Source organism: Hemitrygon akajei, chromosome 5, assembly GCF_048418815.1.
Source record: "Hemitrygon akajei chromosome 5, sHemAka1.3, whole genome shotgun sequence".
In the NCBI taxonomy this organism is placed as follows: Eukaryota; Metazoa; Chordata; class Chondrichthyes; order Myliobatiformes; family Dasyatidae; genus Hemitrygon; species Hemitrygon akajei.
This window is the reverse complement of record NC_133128.1, coordinates 89,535,611-89,557,067: the sequence shown is the minus strand read 5'-3', so window position 1 is coordinate 89,557,067 and position 21,457 is coordinate 89,535,611. Positions and strand designations below refer to the sequence as shown.

The 21,457-nt window shown below is 42.7% G+C and overlaps 1 long non-coding RNA gene across 1 annotated transcript in view; it reads right to left on the bottom strand.

The window, feature by feature from the left end:
- Positions 1 to 17,789: 17,789 nt before the first annotated feature.
- The window catches only part of LOC140727332 (uncharacterized), a 133,317-nt gene continuing 129,649 nt past the window's right edge, over positions 17,790 to 21,457 (bottom strand). The window contains exons 2-3 of the long non-coding RNA XR_012098828.1: positions 20,104 to 20,277; positions 17,790 to 18,508 (exon numbers count right to left, since the gene is read on the bottom strand). This is a non-coding gene — a long non-coding RNA (uncharacterized lncRNA). The remainder of the gene's footprint in view (positions 18,509 to 20,103; positions 20,278 to 21,457) is intronic.

The window sequence follows — 21,457 nt, the reverse complement described above, 5'->3', positions numbered from 1 at the left end:
ACAGAGCATACAACCGTATTAACAATCTGCAATGGTTCCTGGGAGTTACTGCAGCTTACACTATGCAACAATGTTCCAGCCAGTGGAAGAGATACTGCAAGATGTCTGACCATTGCTTGCTGTTCGTCTTGGTTTTCAACCTGTAGTCCTTCTCAGCGTACTGCAGTGACTAGTATCATCGACCATATTGTTCACTTTCCAATGGGGGTCTTCCATTGTGTATTTTATATTTCAGTAGTATTCAAGTAATATTGTCATACATGATATGTTGATGCTGTGCTTAAAGTAAACATGAAGCAAGAGTCACATTTCAGACTTCAGTGACTTCCTTTGAATTAGTTTAATATTTTGAAGTTACAAAACATTTCAGCAGTGATGAGGTGTTTGAAAAACAAATCTGATATGACAACCGACCTGTGGAAGTGCAGCAAGGAGCAGCGGGTAAAAAACGCAGCACAGGATATGCAGAGACAGTCGTGTTAAAAAAAAAGCACAGCACTTGATCTTTGGAAGGGAAGGCGTGATTGACTTTTTTTTAAAAAAGTCAGAAAATGGAAGAATTCACAGGCTCATAAAGAGTGAGTGATAATCATTAAAAATATCAGAAATGACTGGCTACATCAGAAAGGATGACATGTTCAATTTCATAATGGGTAACTGGCTGATATATACTGGGCTAATTGAACAGTATTTTGAAGCAAATGAAATAGCCAATGATAAACAAGTACCAATTTTACTGAGTGCATTGGGTTTAAAGGCATACAGTTTGCTCGAAGTTTGACTGCTCCAACCAAACCAGCAGAAATGAGCATTGCTGATATAGTGAAAGTAACGCAGGAATGCAGAAATGAAAACAATGTTGATTGCAGAATATTTTACATTTCATAAGAGGAATCAAAAGAAAGCAAGTCCATCTCAGTATATGTGGCTGAATTGAAGAGATTTTCTGAACATTATCAGTTCAATGACAGGCTTAATAATGCACTGAGAAATCATTTAGTTTGTGTAATCTTACAAGAAAGCAGTCAAAAACAGCTCCTAACTGAAGTACAACTTACATTTAAAAGAGCAGTTGAAATCACCGTATCAATAGAAACAGCAGACCAAGACGCAAGTGAGTTATCTTCAGGAATGAAAGTGAGTGTGAACAAAATTGCAGTGTCTAAACAGAAACCAGCCTGGCCAAACAAATTGTGTTACAGCTGTTGCAGGCACTCACATACAGCAGACTAATCCAGGTTTAAAGGCAACACTTGTAAGGAAATGCAACAAAGTAGGACACATACAGAGAGTGGACAAAAATAAATGGACTGCACAGAGAAGAGAAAAAGATAAAGTCAAGTTGTAGTTTCAAAAAGAGTTCTAATCTGTGTGCTGTTGATGAAAAATCTGATAATAATGATATAATAATAAGGATTGTGTAGCCTTAAGATTAATAGTGTGAAAACTACCAACAGACAAGCAATAAGGCTTACATCAGAAGTGAATGGTAAATTAATTAAAATTGAATTGGACACTGGCTTGGCTGATTCAGTCATTCCACAAAATAAGTTTGAACATCATTTCGAAGATATTAAACTGAAGCTTGCGAATATCCAACTAAGAATGTATACTGGAGAAAAGATCATTCCCGTGGGAGTGGCATTTGTAACAGTGAAATACAACAACCAATTTGATATTGTCAGTCCTGATGAAGGGTCTTGGCCCAAAATGTCGACAGTGCTTCTTCCTATAGATGCTGCCTGACCTGCTGTGTTCCACCAGCATTTTGTGTGTGTTGCTTGAATTTCCAGCACCTGCAGATTTCCTGGTGTTAACCAATTTGATATATTGGGCTTGTGTGTGGTAAAAACAGGAGGAGCAGCATTCGAGGGTGTGGTTGGCCGAGACAAGTACAGCTTGATTGGAGATCCATTCCTAATTTGCATGCCACATCCCTGCAACGAAACTTACTGAAAGCTAATTACAAAAGGTACTGGATGACGCCACAACTTCCTCCATGCAGAACACCATGAGCCGTTGCCCAAAAGAGGACAAACAGGTGTTGGTGCCAACCTATGTGTCTCTGGCTGGAAAGCAGATTGGATGAGAGGAAAGACCATACTGCTCAGAGGCAGTGTGAAAGTGATGAAAACAGTGAGCCGACAACAACAGTTTTTGTAGGTAACAGATCTCAGAAAGCTTCTGATACGTTCAGCAGGCAGCTACTTGTAAAGACACGGCCCAGAAGAAGGCAATGGCAAACCACTTCTGTAGAAAAATTGGCCAAGAACAATCATGGTCAAGACCATGATCATCCACGTCATACAACATGGCACATAATGAATGAATGAACTTGTGAAATGTGGCTTGGATTTAAGTTGGAAGAGAGTTCAAGGAGCTTCTGGAAAGTTGCAAGCATTCAGCTTTTGTGAATACCAGAATCTGCTTTGCATGCATTAAGATTACTGCATGACCTTCAAGTGGGAGACATAAAGCTGCTTGTAAAAGTAAATACAAAGACCAAAGCCCATCTGGGTCAATGGAAGGCCAAAAAGAAAGGATAATGTTGTGAATGAAGAAGCCAAGAGGAGAGATCATATCATAATGGATATAATTGAAGGATTAATAAGAGGATACATTAGTGAACTAAATGCACCTTCCCAAAGGATCCAAGATGGCGGCGCGACGCAGTTTGCAGCGGCCACTCCGGAGCTGAAACCTGTTATTTGTTAAGTGGGGTGCCATGCACAATCCTAATCTGATGAAAAACAGACGTGGGAGCACGGAGGAACATCTGGAAACCTCCAGGAAAGCCTTCTTCGTTGCTGCTGCTGTTGTGAGGTCCGGGTCTCTGCTGAGAAGAACAGGTCCCCAGTCCTCGTGGTCGCGTTGTCGGTGGCTGTCGTAGTGCGCTCGGCAGAGGATGGTGCTCGGAGAAGCTGTGCTGGAGAAGATGATTGGAGGCTCGGAGGTTCGACGGACTCGGAGTCCGCTGTGGTTGGGGCGCTTTCACTGTGTGCTGCGTCTCCCAGGGTGGGTCAGACAGAGCTTTCATTGTGTGCTGTGTCTGCGAGGCTGAGTCCGGCACCGTGGAAGTCCATAGCGGGGATAATCCCCTCTGCCGCCTGCGTGGGATGACGAGTCTATCGGGACGCTGAGGACTTGTGGAAACTGTGTGGTGGTTTCTTTCGAACTTATAATCTTTTAACATTTTTGGACTATTTTTACTGTGCCCATGGTCTGTTTTTTTTTTATCAATTATGGTATTGTCTGCACTGTTGTAACTATATGTTAACTATAACTATATGTAACTATGTGGTTTTGTGTAGGTCTTGTAGCTTTAGTTTTTAGTTTGTTGGGTGGTAGAGTTGGTCTCCTGACTTGGTGTGTCTGGGTAGTCTTGTTTTGTCTGGTGATTTGGAGCTCCTTTCTGGGGAACGCGCTAAGACGGTAGCATGATATTAATACGCAGCAGCCTCTCCGGACTCTGGATTTGGGGATTGCCGAATGTTATGTGGATTTTCTGGTGTAGTCTGTTTTGTCGTGTGCTTTTTGTGATATCATTCTGGAGAATGTTGTCTCATTTTTTAACTGCATTGCATTGGTGGCTTCTAAATGACAATAAACTGAAACTGAACTGAACTGAACTGAAGATCAAAATGCACAAACTGGAAGAAGAAATAGGAAAAGTAAAAGAAAGACAAACAGCTATAAAGGAGAGAAGAGATAGAGAGAAAGAATGTGTGCGAGAAAGAGAAAGGTGTGAAATAGAGAAGGAATGTGAGAAAGAAAAAGTGGGATAAAGAGAGATAGAAACCAAGAAAAAAAGAGAAGAAAGGTGCCCAGAGCTGTTAGAACCATACTGCCAGAACCACCATGGAGGAGGCCCAGAAATTGAGATTGTTTCAGAGCCACAAGTTTGATCTGCCAAGCAGAGGGATCCCCATTGTCAGACAAGATGTTGTATCACAAGAGTAAGAAAGCCTCCTCGACGAGTAATGCTCTAGGCCTGATTGAGACAATCGAAAAATTGACTACGCTGCATATGTCTGTATCGCAGTTGCATTATATAATATCTTGCGTATCTAGTTGAGATGCATTCTACATTTAGTTGGATTTTATAGCTAAGCAGGGATCAAGTGCAATCTGACCAATGTCTTTTAAAGCCATAGCATTACATCCATATTCTCCTCTCAAAATGAAAGTTAACATTGCATTTGCCATCCTTACCACTGACTCAGCCTGTAAGTTAGCCTTTAAGGAATCCAGCACGAGGACTCCCGAGTACCTTTGCATCATTCATTTCTGAATTTTCTCCCTATTTAGAAAACAGACCACATCTTTATTGCTTCCCCTATGTGGATGGCCATACACTTCCTTAAACTATATTCCATCTGCCACTTCCATGCCAATTCTTCTAATCTGTCTATGTCCTTTTGCATACTCCCGCTTCCTCAACACTACCCGCCCCTCCACTTATCTTCATATTGTCTGCAAACTTGGCCACAAAGCCATCAATTCTGACATCCAAATCATTGACATATAACATGAAAAGAAGCAGTCCTAATACTGTGTAAAACCACTAGTCACCAACAACCAACCAGAAAAGGCCCCCTTTATTCCCACGCTTTGCCTCCTGCCAATCTTCTAGCCATGCTAGTATCTTTCCTATAATACCATGGGCTCTTTATCTTGTTTAACAGCCTCATGTGTGGCACTTTGTTGAAGGCCTTCTGAAAATTCAAGTAAACAACATCCATTGACTCTCCTTTCTCTATCCTGCCTGTTTTTAACTCAAATAATTCCAACAGGTTTGTCAGGCAAGATTTCCCCTTAAGGAAACCATACTGATTTTGTCCTGTTTTATCATGTGTCTGCAAGTACCCTGAAACTTCATCCTTGATGATGGACTCCAACATCTTCCCAACCACTAACTAACTTGCCTATAATTTCCTGTCTTTTGCCTTCCTCCCTTCTTGAAGAGTGGAGTGCAATTTGAAATTTTCCAGCCCTCCAGAACCTAGTGATTCTTTAAAGATCATTACTAATGCCTCCACAATCTTTTCAACTACCTCTTTCAGAAACCTGGGTGTCAAAGGTGCATTTTTGTGAAATCATTAATACCCTCTTCTCACGGTTTCTCTTGATTTCAAAATCGTATGATTGTATCTTTGCTGCCGTGACCTGTTGTCAAGGTATGGTGATGCTGTAGTTTTTAGATGGAGCCAGGTGCTCCGTGTCCAAAACCACTTCCATTGGATGCACTTGCTCCTATCATGAAATATGACAGACTGGGTTAAATGGAAGCACACGTTTATTGGAAATGAAATGATAACCCTAGTGCTTTTGTGTTTAGGTTGCAATTTATAAACCATCTTTGCTAAAATTAGGAATGAAGCAGTTCAAAACAAGGGATAAACAATTCTACCAAATGTTATCATTAATATACAACATCTTGGCTCATGAAATAATTAAAAGGCAAAGTTTCTTCGACTCTAATAAAAACCCAGATTATCAAGCAGTGTCTGTAACATGAAAGGCTTATGACTGAAAATCAATTTAATTTGGACAAAGTATCATCAGTGATCATTTCTGGTTAAGATATAAAGAGCCTATAAAAAGTATTCACCCCAACCCCCCTTAGAAGTTTTCATGTCTTATTGTTTTAAGTCTGAGTCCAGATCTCAATCCAATTGAGAATTTGTGGCTGGACTTGAAAAGGGCTGTTCATTCATGATCCCCATGCAATCTGACACAGCTTGAACAGTTTTGTGAAGAATGGGGAAAAATTGCAGTGTCCAGATATGCAAAGCTGATAGAGACCTATCCACACAGACTCAAGGCTGTAATTGCTGCCAAAGGTGCATCTACTAAATACTGACTTGAAGGGGTTGAATACTTATGCAATTAATTATCTTGTGTTTTACATTTGTAATTGATTTAGATCACTTTGTAGAGATCGGTTTTCACTTTGACATGAAAAGTTCTTTTTCTGTTTGTCAGTGTCAAAAAAGCCAAATTAAATCCACTGCCCTGCTGAGTTCCTCCAGCACTTAGTGTGTGTTCCTTTGGACTTCCAGCATCTGTAGAATTTCTCGTGTTTATGAAGTGTAGCTAATGTTTTTCACACATCAGACATATAGCTGCTGGCCTAAAGCAGAACTTTGAGTTGAATCAAATGTGGTCATTTGGCAGTGACAAAGAAAGCACAACTTCATGTATTTCTCATTCAGACACCGTTTAATGACAACAGAAACTTCACAAGGCAGTTCCAAGACCTACTTGTGACCATTCATCTTTCTGCCAAAGTGCTCACACTTGACAAGAAAGTGCTTTTCTTTGGTGAACTTTAACTCTAGAAATAACTAGTTGGCTAGCGCAGTGGTCATGCACCTGGGAAAGCTATTTAAATGGAAGGCCCACGCATGTGCTGTAGCTGCAGGGAATTCAGTGTGAACTTGAGTGAGGAGACACAGAAATACAGTACCTAAGTTCAAAGACCCTATCTGTAGACAGTATTCAGAGATACGATACCCTACCTTATGTTCTGTGGAGCAAAGCCTCAGCAAGATTGTTATCAAAGGCTGCTGTGATGATGCGCGATGCGTGATTTCCAATCCCTCACACAGGCTTGAATTTTTATCAGTGTGGAGATCAAGGTCATTATCAATTGCAACTTCGTAGACTCGGGGTGATTCCTGGCAGCAGGTGCTGCCTCCAGCAAGACCCGCCACAACATTAGGCAGCGCTTCAGACTCGGGAGGCAGCTGTGTACTGAGTTCATATACTGTAATTCCACAGTTCACGAAGGAAGAGCTGACAGAATTCCCAATTCTGCTATGCCCTGGCTGCGATCTATCAACCTACAGAAAGGGCTTCTGTTAATTCAATAGTCAATTTGTCATTGATCAGTACAAAATATTCTCATAGTCATAGACATGTTTCTTGTAAGGAGGCTTATGAAGGAGGGAAGGGTTAGGTTGATCTTAGGATCCAGCTATAAACGTACCTTAAGATCAACCTAACCCTTCCCTCCTTCATAAGCCTCCTTACAAGAAACATGTCTATGACTATGAGAATATTTTGTACTGATCAATGACAAATTGACTATTGAATTAACAGAAGCCCTTTCTGTAGGTTGATAGATCGCAGCCAGGGCATAGCAGAATTGGGAATTCTGTCAGCTCTTCCTTCGTGAACTGTGGAATTACAGTATATGAACTCAGTACACAGCTGCCTCCCGAGCTGGAAGAGGTAGCCACTTTGCATCTGTAAGTGAGGAAATAAAGGATTCAAGTGCACAAGGAGGTATTGAGGCCAAGGTCTTGAAGCTTATTGATTGGTTTTGAAAGGATTATGATATTGAATGATGAGCTGTAGTTCATAAAGAGCATCCTGCTGTATGCATCTTTGTTGTTTGAATGTGCCGGTGTTGAGTGAAGAGCCAATGAAATGGCATCTGTTGTGGACCTGTGCTGGCAGGCAAATTGGACAAATCCACAGCGCTTCTCAGGAAGGAGTTGATGTGTTTCATCACCAACCTCTTAAAACACTTCGTAACAGTGACAATCAGTGCTACTGGAGGGTAGTCATTGAGTCAGGTTACCACATTCTTCTTAGGCACCGGTATAATTGAAGCAGGCGGGGACCTCAGACTGCCAAAGTCAGAGGTTAAAGATATTGGTGAACACTCCAGACAGTTGATCAGCACAGGTCTTTTTCACTCTGTCGTGTTCCCCATCTGGGGTGTGCTTTCCATGGGCTCACCTGCCTGAAGGATGCTCTCACATCAGACTCAGAGTCTGAAGTCACAATGTCATTAGGGGCAGTGGCCGTTTATGAAGATTCAGCCATGTTTTGATGGTCAAAGGGAGACGGCATTGAGCACATCTGGAAGTGAAGCCCTGTTGTCACGCATGTTGCTTGATTTCACTTTGTAAGGTGATCGCTATCAAGCCCTGCCACAGCTGCGGTGCATCTTTCATTGATTTGGGCTTAGTCCGGAATTGCTGCTTCTCCCATGTTTTCCGGAGGTCATACCTGGATCTCTTCTATCTTACTTGGTCGTCAGACCTGAATGCCTCCGATCTGGCCCTCAGTAGATTGTGGATCTCATGGTAAATCCAGGGATTCTGACTGGGGAAGACTCTGAATAATTTTGTGGGGGCACTCTTGTTTACGACTGTTTTTATAAAGTCTGTGACATCTGTAGTGTATTCATTCAGATCCGCTGATGTGTCCTTGAACACGAGCCGATGCACTGATTCAAAGCAATCCTGTAACCGCTCCTCTGCCCTTCGGCCCATCCCTTTGTAGTCGTTATCTCTGGAAGCTTGCTGTTTAGCTTCTGCCTGTATACAGGTAGGAGAACAGCCAAGTGATCAGATTTCCTGAAATGTGGAATGTGGTACTCATGTCGGTGCTGCTGTAGAAGGATGAGTCCACATACGGTGGGTCTTTGAGGACCGTGAGATAGCATTGGATAGCATTTCCCCGTCCTTAGAAACCGGCAATCTGCACTCAGACAGCTCAGCACTCAGTGAGAATAATGAGGGCTCATGTTCTTCACTAACCTTATTATCTATTTCCTCCACACTGACTCAATGTGACTTCAGTGTGCACCATTTGTAATAACTCTACAGTTATTATCACAGGCAACATCTAAAACAGCGACCTTGACCACCAAAAAGTTTGAGGCCAGCAAGTTCATGGGCACACCACAATATTGGGACATTATGTTGTGGTATAAGCCATTGGTGAGGCTGCACTTGGAGTACTGTGCACAGTTTTTGGTCATCTGGTTATAGGAAGGATGTGGTTAACCTGGTAAGAGTTTGGAGAAGATTTACAAGGACGTTGCCAGGTCTAGAGGGCCTGAGATAAGGGGGAGGTTGGTCAAGCTAGATCTTTATTCCTTGAAACATAGGAGAATGGGGGATGACCTTATAGAAATGTTTAAAATTATGAGCGGCCTAAATAAGGTAGATAGTAAACACGAGGAAATCTGCAGATGCTGGAAATTCAAACAACAACACACACAAAATGCTGGTAGAATCACTAGCCTGCTGCTTCGTCCTGACGAAGGGTCTCGGCCCGAAACGTCAACATCGTTTCTCCCTATAGATGCTGCCTAGCCTGCTGTGTTCTACCAGCATTTTGTGTGTGTTGTTATAAGGTAGATAGTAACAGTTTTGTTTCCCCCATGGTAGGGTAGACCAAAACTAGGGGCCATAGATTTAGTGTGCGAAGGCAAGGATTTAAAGGGCATCTGAGAGGCCTTTACCCACAGAGGGTGGTGAGTATGTGTAACAAGTTGCGGCAGTTAAAATAGTTTTCCTTAAGAAGCACTTGCATAGATACATAGAAGGGTGGACCCTAGAGGGTAAGAATAGGATGATTTTGCAGATAAACGCGTGGTTGAGGAACTGGTGCGGGGGGGCAGGGATTCAGATTTATGGATCATTGGCATCTCTTCTGGGGAAGGTACAACCTGTACAAAAGGGGTGGGTTACACCTGAACTCAAGGGGGACGAATATCCTTGCAGGCAGGTTTGGCAGAGCAGCTTGGGAGTGTTTTAACTAATTTGGCAGGGCAGAGTGATAGTGCTGAGTTGGTTTATGAACAGAGGCGGTGTGTAGCGAGACTGCTAGCAAGGGGAAGCCGGTGACCAGGCAAAAGAGCATTCAACGGGATGGGTTGCAATGTACAAGGAGGAGAAAGTCAAAAGGGTTGATGAATACATTTGAATGTGTGCAGTGTATGGAATAAGGTAGATGAACTTGTAGCACAGTTCAGATTGGCAGGTATGACTTTGTGGGCATCACTGAATCATGGCTGAATGAACATCTTAGTTGGGAGCTTAATGTCCAAGGATATACATTGTGTTGAAAGGACAAGCTGGTAGGCGGAGGGGGTGAGGTGGCTCTGTTGCAAAAAATGAAATCAAATCATTAGAAAAAGTGAAATAGGATTGGAAGGTGTAGAATCATTGTGGGTAGAGCTAAGAAAGTGCAAGGGTAAAAAGACCCTGATTGGAGTTATGTACAGAAGCCAAAACAGTAGTAGGGATGTGGTCTATAAATTAGAATGGAGATTGAAACTGCATGCCAAAAGAGCAATGTTCTGATAGACATGGGGAGCTTGACATTAGGAAAATCAGGTTGGTGCTAAAGGAGTGATGTGTAGAATCCCATGAAATAGCCTGTTAGAGCAGCTTATGGTTGAGCCCACTGGATGGCCAGCTTCTCTGGATTGGGCGTTGTGCAATAAGCCAGAGTTGATTGACAAACTTAAGGTAAAAGAACCCTTAGGGGAAATGATCATAATATGATAGACTTCACCCTGGAAGTTGAGAGGGAGAAGCTAATGTGAAATGTATCAGTATTACAGTGGAGTAATGGGAATTACAGAGGCATGAGAGAGGAGCTGGCCAAAGCTGATTGGAAGGGGACACTAGTAGTGATGACAGCGGAGCAGCAGTGGCTGGAGTTTCAGGGAACAATTCAGAAGGTATAGGATAGACACGTTCCAAAGAAGGAATATTCTAAGAGCAGATGATGTAATTGTGACTGACAAGGAAAGTTAAAGCCAACATAAAAGCCAAAGAGAGGGTATTTAATAGAGCAAAAATTAGTGGGAAGTTAGAGGATTGGGAAACTTTTAAAAATCAACAGAATGCCACTAAAAAAATCATAATGAAGGAAAAGATGGAATACGAAGGCAAGCTAGCCAATAATATTAAAAAGGATACCAAAAGGTTCTTCAGACATATAAAGTATAAAAGAGAGTTGAGAGTAGATATCTCTGCTGGGAAATGATGCTGGAGAGATAGTAATGGGAGACAAGGAAATGGCGGACAAACTGAGTTAGTATTTTGCATCAGTTATCACTGATCAGTAATTAGTTATTACTGAGGACAGTAGCAGTATGCTGGAAGCTTCAGTGTGTCAGGAGGCAGAAGTGAGTGAAATTGCTATTACTAGGTAGAAGGTGCTTAGGAACCTAACGGTCAAAGTCACCTGGACTAGCTGGTCTACAACCCAGGGTTCTGAAAATGGTGGCTGAAGAGATTGTGGAGGCATTAGTAATGATCTTTCAAGAATCAATCAATTCTGAAATAGTTTTGGAGAACTGGAAAATTGCTAATTCTTCAAGAAGGGAGAGAAGCAGAAGAAAGGAAATTATAGGCCAGTTAGTCTGACCTCAGTGGTTGGGAAGATGTTGGAGTTGATTATTAAGGATATGGTTTCAGTGTACTTGGAGGCCCATGATAAAGTAAGAATGGTTTCCCCAAGGAAAATTTTTACCTGACAAATTTGTTGGAATTCTTTAAAGAAATAACAAGCAGGATAGACAAAGAAGAATCAGTGGATGCTGTGTACTTGGATTTCCAGAAGACCTTTAACAAGATGCCACACACAAGGCTGCTTAACAAGAGCCCATGATATTACAGGAAAGATACAAGCCTGGATAGAAAACTGGCTGATTGGCAGGAGGCCAAGAGCAGGAATAAAGGGAGCCTTTTCTAGCTGGCTTCCAGTGGCTAGTGGTGATCCACAGGGATGAGATAATCTGCAGATGCTGGAAATCCAAGCAACACCCAAAAAATGCTGGAGTAACTCAGCAGGTCAGGCAGTGCCTCTGTGGAATAGAGTAAACAGTTGTCATTTCAGCTTGAGATCCTTCTTCACGACTGAAAGTGAAGCGGGAGGGGGGATGCATAAATTAAAAGGTGGGGAGAGGGGAAAGAGGCTAGCTGGAAGATGATAGGTAAAACCAGATGGGTGGGAAAGGTCAATGGTTGGAGAAGAAAGAATCTGATAGGAGAAGAAGGTGGACAACAGGAGAAAGAGAAAGAGTAGGGGACCAGGGGGAAGTAATTGGCAACTAAGAAGAAGTAAAAGGTCAGAGTGGGGAGGGTGGGGAGAAGTTTGTTCACTGGAAGAAGAAATTGATGTTCGTACCTGCTCCTTCCTTCTCCCCATCCCTGTTAATACTTTTGCCACTGTCTTCTGTGGCAGAGAGTCATTATCCTCTGGGCGAAGAAATTTCTCCTGATCAGTTGTCATATGCTATGTCCTGAAGTTGTGACCACTCACTCCTTCTTTCAGAAAAGACCTCCCTGTGACTAGTCTATCTGGTCCTGTTATAAGTTTGTATTAGTTAGAGTCACTGAGTCATAGAACACTACAGCACAGAAGCAGGCACTTTGGCCCATCTAGTCCATGCTGAAGCATTAAAGTACCCAAGCCCTTCGACCTGCACATGGACAATACCTCTCCCATCAGTGTACTTATCCAAATTTCCCTTGAATGTCGAAACAAAGGTTGTATGCACCACCTGACTGGCAACTTGTTCCACACTCACACCACCCTCTGAGTGAAGAAATTCCCCGAATGTTCTCCTTAAATATTTCACCTTTCACCCTTAACCCATGTGTTCTAGTTGTAGTCTCACCCAGCCTCAGTGGAAAATGCCTGTTGGCATTTACCCTGTCTATACCCTTCATAATTTTCTGTATATCTCTATCAAGTTTCCCCTTAACCTTCTATGTTCTAGGAAATGAAGTTCAAACCTATTTAACCTTTCCCTATAACTCGGCTCTACAAGTACTGGCAACATCCTTGTAAATTTTCTCTGCACTCTTTTGATCTTCTTTACATCTGTCCTGTATGTAGGTGATCAAAACTGCGCACAATACTCCAAATCAGGCCTCACCAATGACTTACCGTAGATTCCGGACTACAGAGCGCACCTGATTAAAAGCCGCTGGCTCTAATTTTAGAAATAAAATCAATTTTTTTAATTTTAAAGGCCGCACCGGATTTTAGGCCGCACCGGATTTTCGGCTGCAGGTGTCCCACGTTGTAATATGAGATATTTACACAGAAAGATATTACACGTGAGGATTTTTAAACTTTTAATTAAATCCATATGGTAACAAAAACAAATACATATTGCAAATGCTTTTTTTCGAACCGTGCCCGTAACGCGGCTACTTTTAAATATACGTTGCGTATACTTCTTTACTGAACAACATTCCAATATCTCCTAACGACTGGTAAAAAATATATATACTGCAGCCTACCAGGAAAAGTTATTGATCGCCTTTAACTTAAAAGCAGCGTTTTCGCTCCGCCGTCCCGTTTATCGCAAACGGCATTTTTCCCACAAGACACCGCGAAACCGGGTGTGACGTCATAGCATCCCGCGATGTAGTACAGAAAACAAATATAGTTAAAACTCTTCTAACTTTAACTAGAAACTGAATTACTAAGCGAAAATATTATAAACTAAATAACTGCCATAAGGCAGCACAATGCTTCGAGTGTTTTCCATGTTGATGAGGGTGAGTACAAATGATTGATTTACAATAATTTAATTGTGAAAGTGCGCTTGATTTATCGTACAATTTCATTGGACCTCTGTGAACTACTCATCAATTTTATTGGTCTACTGTTATGAGGCAAAATGTTTACGAGGCGGCATGAAAAAAAATAATGCATTAGCCGCTCCGTATTAAAGGCCGCAAAGTTCAAAGCTGTTCAAAATGTGGGAAAAAGTAGCGGCTTAAAATCCGGAATCTACGGTATACAATTTCAGCATAACATCCGAACTCCTGTACTCAATACATTAATTTATGAAGTGCCTGTGCCAAAAGCTTTCTTTATGACCCTAGCTACCTGTGACACCACTTTCAAGGAATTATGGATCTGTATTCCCAGATCCCTCTGTTCTACAGCACCCTTCAGTGTCCTACTACTCACCGTGTAAGACCTACCCTGACAGGCCCTGCCAAACTGAAGCACTTCACACTTGTCTGCATTAAATTCCAGCTGCCATTTTTCCAGCTGCTCCAGATTCCGCTGCAAGATTTGATAGTCTTCCTCGCTGTCCACTACACCACCCCCCCCCCCCCCCACCCCCCGCCCAGTCTCGGTGTCTTTCACAAATTGGCTGATCCATTTTACCACATTATCATCCATACCATTGATATAGATGATAAACAACAACAGACTCAGCACTGATCCCTGTGGCACTCCGCTAGTGCCTTTCTTGAACAATGGAACAACATTAGCTATGCTCCAATCCTCCAGCACCTCACTGTGGCTAAAGATGCTATAAATATCTTTGCTCAGACCCCTGCAATTTCTGCACTATCCTTCCACATGATCTGAGGGATTTATCCACCCTAATTTGCCTGATGACAGGAAATCCTCCCCCCCCCCCCCCGTAATCTAATAGGGTTTATGACTTCGCTGTTACTTTGCTTCATTTTCTACAACATTGTGTCTGTCTTCTGAATAAATACAGATGCAAACAATCCATTGAGATCATCCCCATCCTATTTGGATCCACGCATATATTACCATTCTGATCTTCCAGCAGACCAATTTTGTCCCTTGCAATCCTTTTTCCCTTAATATATCTGTAGAAGCCCTTAGGATTCTCCTTCACCTTGTCTGCAAGAGCAACCTCATGCCTTCTCTTATCCCTCCTGATTTCTTTGTTAAGTGTTCCCTTGCACTTTTTATACTTCTCAGGTTCCTCATTCGTTCCTACTGCCCATGCGTGCTGTGCAGCTCCTTAGAGGGAGGGTTTTCGAAGATCAGGATATCAAGATCAACACTAAGCTTCTGGTCTATAAAACAACAGCTCATCCCTCCTTGCTGTATGGAGTGGAGTCATGGACAACATACAGCAGGCACATAAAATCCCTAGAAACTTAACATCAAAGGTGCCTCTGAAAGATACTAACTCCAGCGACCCGGAGAAAGCTGACATTAACTCCATAGCCACAATCACAACACCAATCCGCCACATCAACCATATAACCATATAACAATTACAGCACGGAAACAGGCCATCTTGGCCCTTCTAGTCCGTGCCGAGTGCTTACTTTCACCTAATTCCACCGACCTGCACTCAGCCCTCCATTCATTTCCTGTCCATATACCTATCCAATTTTTTTTAAAATGACAATATTGAACCTGCCTATACCACTTCTACTGGAAGCTCGTTCCACACAGCTACCACTCTCAGAGTGAGGAAGTTCCCCCTCGTGTTACCCCTAAACTTTTGCCCCTTAACTCTCAACTCATGTCCTCTTGTTTGAATCTCCCCTACTCTCAATGGAAAAAGCCTATCCACATCAACTCTATCTATCCCCCTCATAATTTTAAATACCTCTATCAAGTCCCCCCTCAACCTTCTGTGCTCCAAAGAATAAAAACCTAACTTGTTCAACCTTTCTCTGTAACTTAGGTGCTGAAACCCAGATAACATTCTAGTAAATCTCCTCTGTACTCTCTCTATTTTGTTGACATCTTTCCTATAATTCGCTGACCAGAACTGTACATAATACTCCAAATTTGGCCTCACCAATGCCTTGTACAATTTTAACATTACATCCCAACTCTTATACTCAATGCTCTGATTTATAAAGGCCAGCATACCAAAAGCTTTCTTCACCACCCTATCCACTTGCCTGACTCCCCCCTCCCTAAACAACTCCTCTTCGGCCAACTCGAGCTGCAAAGCACACTCCTGGAGGGCAGAGAAAATGGTTTAAGGACAATACTAAGCCACACCTGAGAAAGTGCCACATCAATCTGAATGGATGGGAGAAATTAGCAGCGGATAGGGAAGGCTGGAGAAGGACTGTCTATGAGGGGACTGCAGAGCTTGAAGAATACTTCCAGTGTGTCGCTGAGACTAAGTGGCTTCAACGTAAGGAGAGATTGGGAAAGGCCCAACCAGCTACGTCCATCACAGCCTCAATGATCTACACCTGCCAACACTGCAATAGGACTTGTGGGTCACGGATCGGCCTCTTCAGTCACCTCAGGACCCACAAGTGACCAGATCAACCACCAGGAGAAGAATCATACATGACCACTAGTGATTGCTGATGATGATGTACCTTTCTTAGCAAGAGCCTCAATATCACTTAGAAATAAAGGTTCCCTAAACTTGCTTTCCTTGTCTTTTATTCTGACAGGAACATACAAACTTTGTAATCTCAAAATTTCACTTTTGAAGGCCTCACACATACCAAGTACACCTTTGCAAGAAAACAACGTGTCCCAATCAAAACTTACCAGATTCCTTTTGGTACCACCAAAATTTGCCTTTCTCCAATTTAGAAACTCAACTCGAGGACCAGACCTATCTTTATTCATAATTATCTTGAAACGTAATTACCTTGCATCATTATAATCCAAGCAACACACACAAAATGCTGGAGGAACACGGCAGGCCAGGCAGCATCTATGGAAAAGAGTAGAGTCGATGTTTCAGGCTGAGACCCTTCATTGGGAGTGAAGAAAAGAGGAAGAGTCAGAGTTAGAAGGTGGGGGAGGAGGGGAGGGAGAAACACAAGGTGATGGGTGAAACTGGGAGGGGAGGGGTGAAGTAAAGAGCTGGGAAATAAATTGGTGAAAGAGATACAGGGCTGGAGAAGGGGGACTCTGATAGGAGAGGACAGAAGACCATGGAAGACAGAAAACGGGGTGGAGATGAGCAGATAAGGTGATAAGGAGAGATAGAAAAAATGGGAACAGAGAATGGTGAAGGAGAGGTGGGGGGTATTAATGGAAGTTTGAGAAAACTTCCCAGCTCTTTACCCTTTACCCCCTCCTGGTCTGCCCCGCCCTCCCACAACCAAGTCTCTGTAATGGCAACAATTTCTAATTCCATGTGCTGATCCACGCCCTAAGTTCATTGCCTTTCCTACAATATTCTTTTCGCTAAAGTAGACGCAGCTCAGAATGTTAGAACATGAGAGTTCTCCTCTGGGTCTTCTAAACTCCAGAGAACGTCAGCAGCAAAGGGCCATTTTCCTAAAGCCAAAATATCTAATACCAGAGGTATGTATTTAAGGTAGGAGGGTGTAAGGTCAAAGGAAATGTATGTTGGACACGATGTTTACACAGCGAGCAGCAGGTGAATGGAATATGCTGCTGTGGGTGGTGGTGGAGGCAGATACAATAGAGTAAAGTAGTATTTCAGTGACTCTCAGATAGGAGGATAGGGAGATACTGTATGAACATCGTGTACGTAGGTAGAAGGGACCAGTTTTAATTACTATTTTAATGAATTCAGCACAATGCCATGGGTTGAAAGGCCTAATCTTGCTCTGCACTGTTCTGTTTGGTCTTTACACAGAGTGATAGATGCTTAGAGGGTGCTCCTCCCCTTCACTAGCCTGCAGGTCACCCTCGGGCAAGATGTTGCATCTGCCTAGCCCCTCAATCAGGGTCACGTGAAGTCATGGGAGCAGGTGGTGGATGGTCGTATGAGCAGCCGGTGTACATCACATCCTGGTTATGTGAACGCTGACGTCAGGCAGACCATCTCTGAAGAGTACTGGTAATGGCTGGGGTCAGTGACTTGTACAGACACGTCCCAGAAGAAGGCAGTGGCAAACCACTTCTGTAGAAAAATTTTCCAAGATCAATCATGGTCATGGATAGCGAGAAGAATAAGAACAACAGGGTGAAGAGGGTCTTCCCCACAGGCACAGATTAAAGGCAGATGAAAGACCAGGATCACCCATGTCATACAACATGGTGATGATGATGATGAAATGTTTAGAAGACACTGTCAGAAGAAGTGGTAGAAGCAGATGTGATGGCAACATTTGTGAGGCATTTAGACAGGCAGGGTATGGACGATTAGACAGCATGTGCTGGTGGGTGGGATTAGTTCAATTTGGCCTCATTGTCGGCACAGCCAGCCAAGGGCCTGTTCCTGTACGGTACTATTCTATGTGCTAGGCTTAAACCATCTATTTTCAGTCCTACCATTCAAAGATTCAAGGGTACAATTTAATGTCAGAGAAACGTATACAATATACATACTGAAATGCTTTTTCTTCGCAAACATCCACGAAAACAGAGAAGTGCCCCAAAGAATGAACGACAGTTAAACGTGAGAACCCCAAAGTCCCTCCCGAGCTCCCCCCTCCAGCACGTAAGTGGCAGCAAGCAACAATCCCCCTCCCCCATCAGCAAAAAAAAGTGCATCAGTACAGTCACTGAGCCGAAGCATGTGCTAAGCAATTGCAAAGACACAGAGCAGTTACCCCAAAGACTTCACATTTCATCCGACATTCAACAAACCATAGGCTTTCTCTCTCTCCCTAAGGGAGAGGGAGATGTCCCCCCATTTTCATTGCGAGCGGGAGACATGACAACAACCCACTGGTTTACGATGTTATAAGTCTGTTTCATCGCTTTTTTTGAGCTCTGTGTCCAAAGTTCGCAAAGACCTCGGGTCTTCGGGCCCACAGCAAAAGATTTTCTGGCCTCCTGACAACTCAGGAGTCTCCTGCCATGACACCAATCCTCAATCTGCCCATCTCCAGAGCCCCGAGATCTTAGGCTTCTGAACATGAGTGAGACTCTCAGGCCAAACCCTAGGATTGTGGAATAACGGCCAGTCATGGAACCCCGAGAACGGGTCCCATTCCCGCAAAGAACCGAAGCCTGCGTGTAACTCCAGGTCAGGGTCTTCAAGAGAACCCTGAAAAGGAAAAATAAAGATATTAAAGATGGAAATAGAGTTGTTTCCGAAGATGCAAGCAAAGGAGTCACCGTTAGGCACCATTATCCTTCTGAAGCTCCGCCTTCCATTCTTGGAAGCATTTTTGACGTATACCTGTTGTTGAAATCTAGAGGACATGGAACTCAACAAGGCAGAAATACAATGATGGCAGGCCAATCCATATATATTAGTAGTCTGGAAGTTTCTAGACAGTGATGTGACAGGTTATTTTTCATCCATCTGACAAAGCATTGGTTTAATGTGTCCTCTGAAAAAGGGCACCTCTAATAGTGTATCACTTACTTAGCAGCTGAGATTTTATACTTAACCCCACAGTGAAGGGTATGAGCCAGTAGTCTTCTGACTCAGAGGTGAGACTGCTACCAAATGAACCAGAACTGATAACTTCCGAATTCCTTAGCACTGAAAATTTAATTTTCTATCCTGCCTCTCTACATTTACTTCTACCCTGAGCATAGGTGTTGAGCATTGTCTTATCTCCTCCTTGAAATGTGAGAGACATGCTAGTTCATCATCAGACACATTAATAGCCATCTTAACGTTATGGCTACCCTGTTCACTGAGATAGGGTTCATTCCAATTAAAATTTCAGCAGCTTGAAAAGATGTTATATTAGGAGAAAGGTAAGGGCGGAGCTGGCACCAAGATCCATGGTCAGGTCCGTGTTGAAGATTGGTGGGCTCAAATGGGTTGCCATAAAACAGCTCAGGAGAGTTGTTGCATTGCCACAGGTTGATGTCATACCTTTATCACTATTGGTGTTCAATAGGCCTTGTAAACTTATCTGAGATGAAAATACCTGAAGTTCAGGCCAGAAACCAGGTTTTACACTCATATTGCCTTTAACTCCAGGTTGAAGTCCTCCCTGTAGTAGGAGTGAACTAGGGAAAGGCAGGTAATGACCAGGCAGTTGAGGCATTGATGAAATGGGCACAAGTGGGATCATTACTACAGCTGGACAATTCCAGGTATGGTTCAACTACCCACAATCAACCCCAATTTGCAGATGAAAGCCAAAGAGTCAATCCAAAAACTTTGAATTCCTGCTCCTATGCTTAATTTGTAAAGAAAACTGTAAAATTAGCTTTTGTTAGTGTGGTGAACTATATATACCTGTCTGGACACGCCCCCTGATGACTGCTCCTGTGGCTCCTCCCACAGACCCCTGTATAAAGGTGATGGAGGTCTGAGCCCGGCCTCTCAGTCTCCAGGATGTAGTATGGTGGTCACTCACTGCTCGTTCCTTCTTCCAGTCAATAAAAGCCGATACCTCGTTTTTACGTCTCAGAGTGAGTTATTGATGGTGCATCAATTAGCCATGATCCGGCTGGAGAAGCTCATTTACATAGGCCAGGATTTTATATGCTATGTGATAGAAGAACCACCCTGACTGCAGCATGTGGCTCGTAACTGCTGGTGCATTGTCCAACATGGAATTTCTCAGTTCATGTACGTAACATGACTACTGAGCTCATAGAACTGACACCAGTTAATGTGTTTCTATCTGTAATTACTAAGCCCAGCATCTCCCTGCCAGTGACAAGCAAACTTACCATTCATTCAATTTCGTCAACTTGCTGTTTCATATGTTGGTCCATTTATCCCTTGGTGTCAAGTTATCTGATCCGGTTTTTGGTTTCTTGGTATGATACTTGTAGTGATTACTTGAAGAGTCGCTGAGAGGCTAAGTGAGGGCTTGTTGCACTGTATCATGCGCTTCCAACTGACTGAATTCCAAAACAAAAAAGTATGTTTAATCCTTTATTACAAACTGACAATAAAATCATTCAACTCTTCCGTAATTCATGTACTGTAAAACAAAGGTGGGCGAAACACTGGTAATTGTGTTTGGATCAAATTCAAACAAGGGCAAGTGATCAACTAAAAACTTGTGCTCCCTACTCACCCGCTGCCTCTGCAGGTGAACAGGTGACTACATTCATTTATTTCTACCACCAACCAAACCCACGTGACCAAGTCCCTTAACCCAGAGTGTGGATGTGCAACACAAAAGCAATGCAGATTGACAATGCAGCTCCTGCAATACTAATTAACCATCAGCACAGACCATTCTCTAATTACTGCATTCAAGTGGAGTGTAGACTCTATTTTGCTCAGTTGGTTGGTAGTAGAAAAAGATGGGACACAGACTACGTTCACCAAGCGCCGTGTAATCATTTTGCCTTCTTAGCTGTCAATGAATGCACCTTTCCATTTTGCTCCACTTCAATTTACACACACAGTTCTGCCCATGATGCATCTTCCCTTCAGTCATCACTCTCACCTTTGACCTAAGAGCACTTTGTTTCACATTCTGTTTTATTGTTAGCTACTTCTTTCTATCTGTTAGACTGAGAAATTTTTAATTATTTCAATTAACCTCTTGACAAGGTAGGGTTACAAGGCACTGCCTTGGATTAGTGCATTAATTGTATACTCTTACCATTGAATGAACCTTTCACCTACAATCTAATGCAGCTCATGTATTAATGCAGTGTTGGCTGCAGCTGAGAGAAATATTCAATAAATTCTACCCACTTCCTTTAATTACAGTCATTATCTAAAGTGCAAACCTTTCCAGTAAACAATTAAGGGTGATCTGGAATTCATTGTTTCAAAGAATAGCTGAAATTGTAAAATGGAGATAAAACAAGTGAATGCTGTACGCGTTTGCCAATTATGTCTCTTCAAAAGGAGATGGTTTTCTTTTCCTGTCCATTCTTGTATCCATTTATATTTTCCGTTTTAAAATTATCCAGTTCCTTTATAAGTGATATTCTTATTTGTGCCTCAATAACTGTTTGCCATTCAGCAAATTCCATTTTCTAATAATCCTGTGCAGAAAGTGCAATTAACGCCCCCTTCGTCCTTCTGGTGATGAAATTGGGATTAGCCACCCCTGCTGCT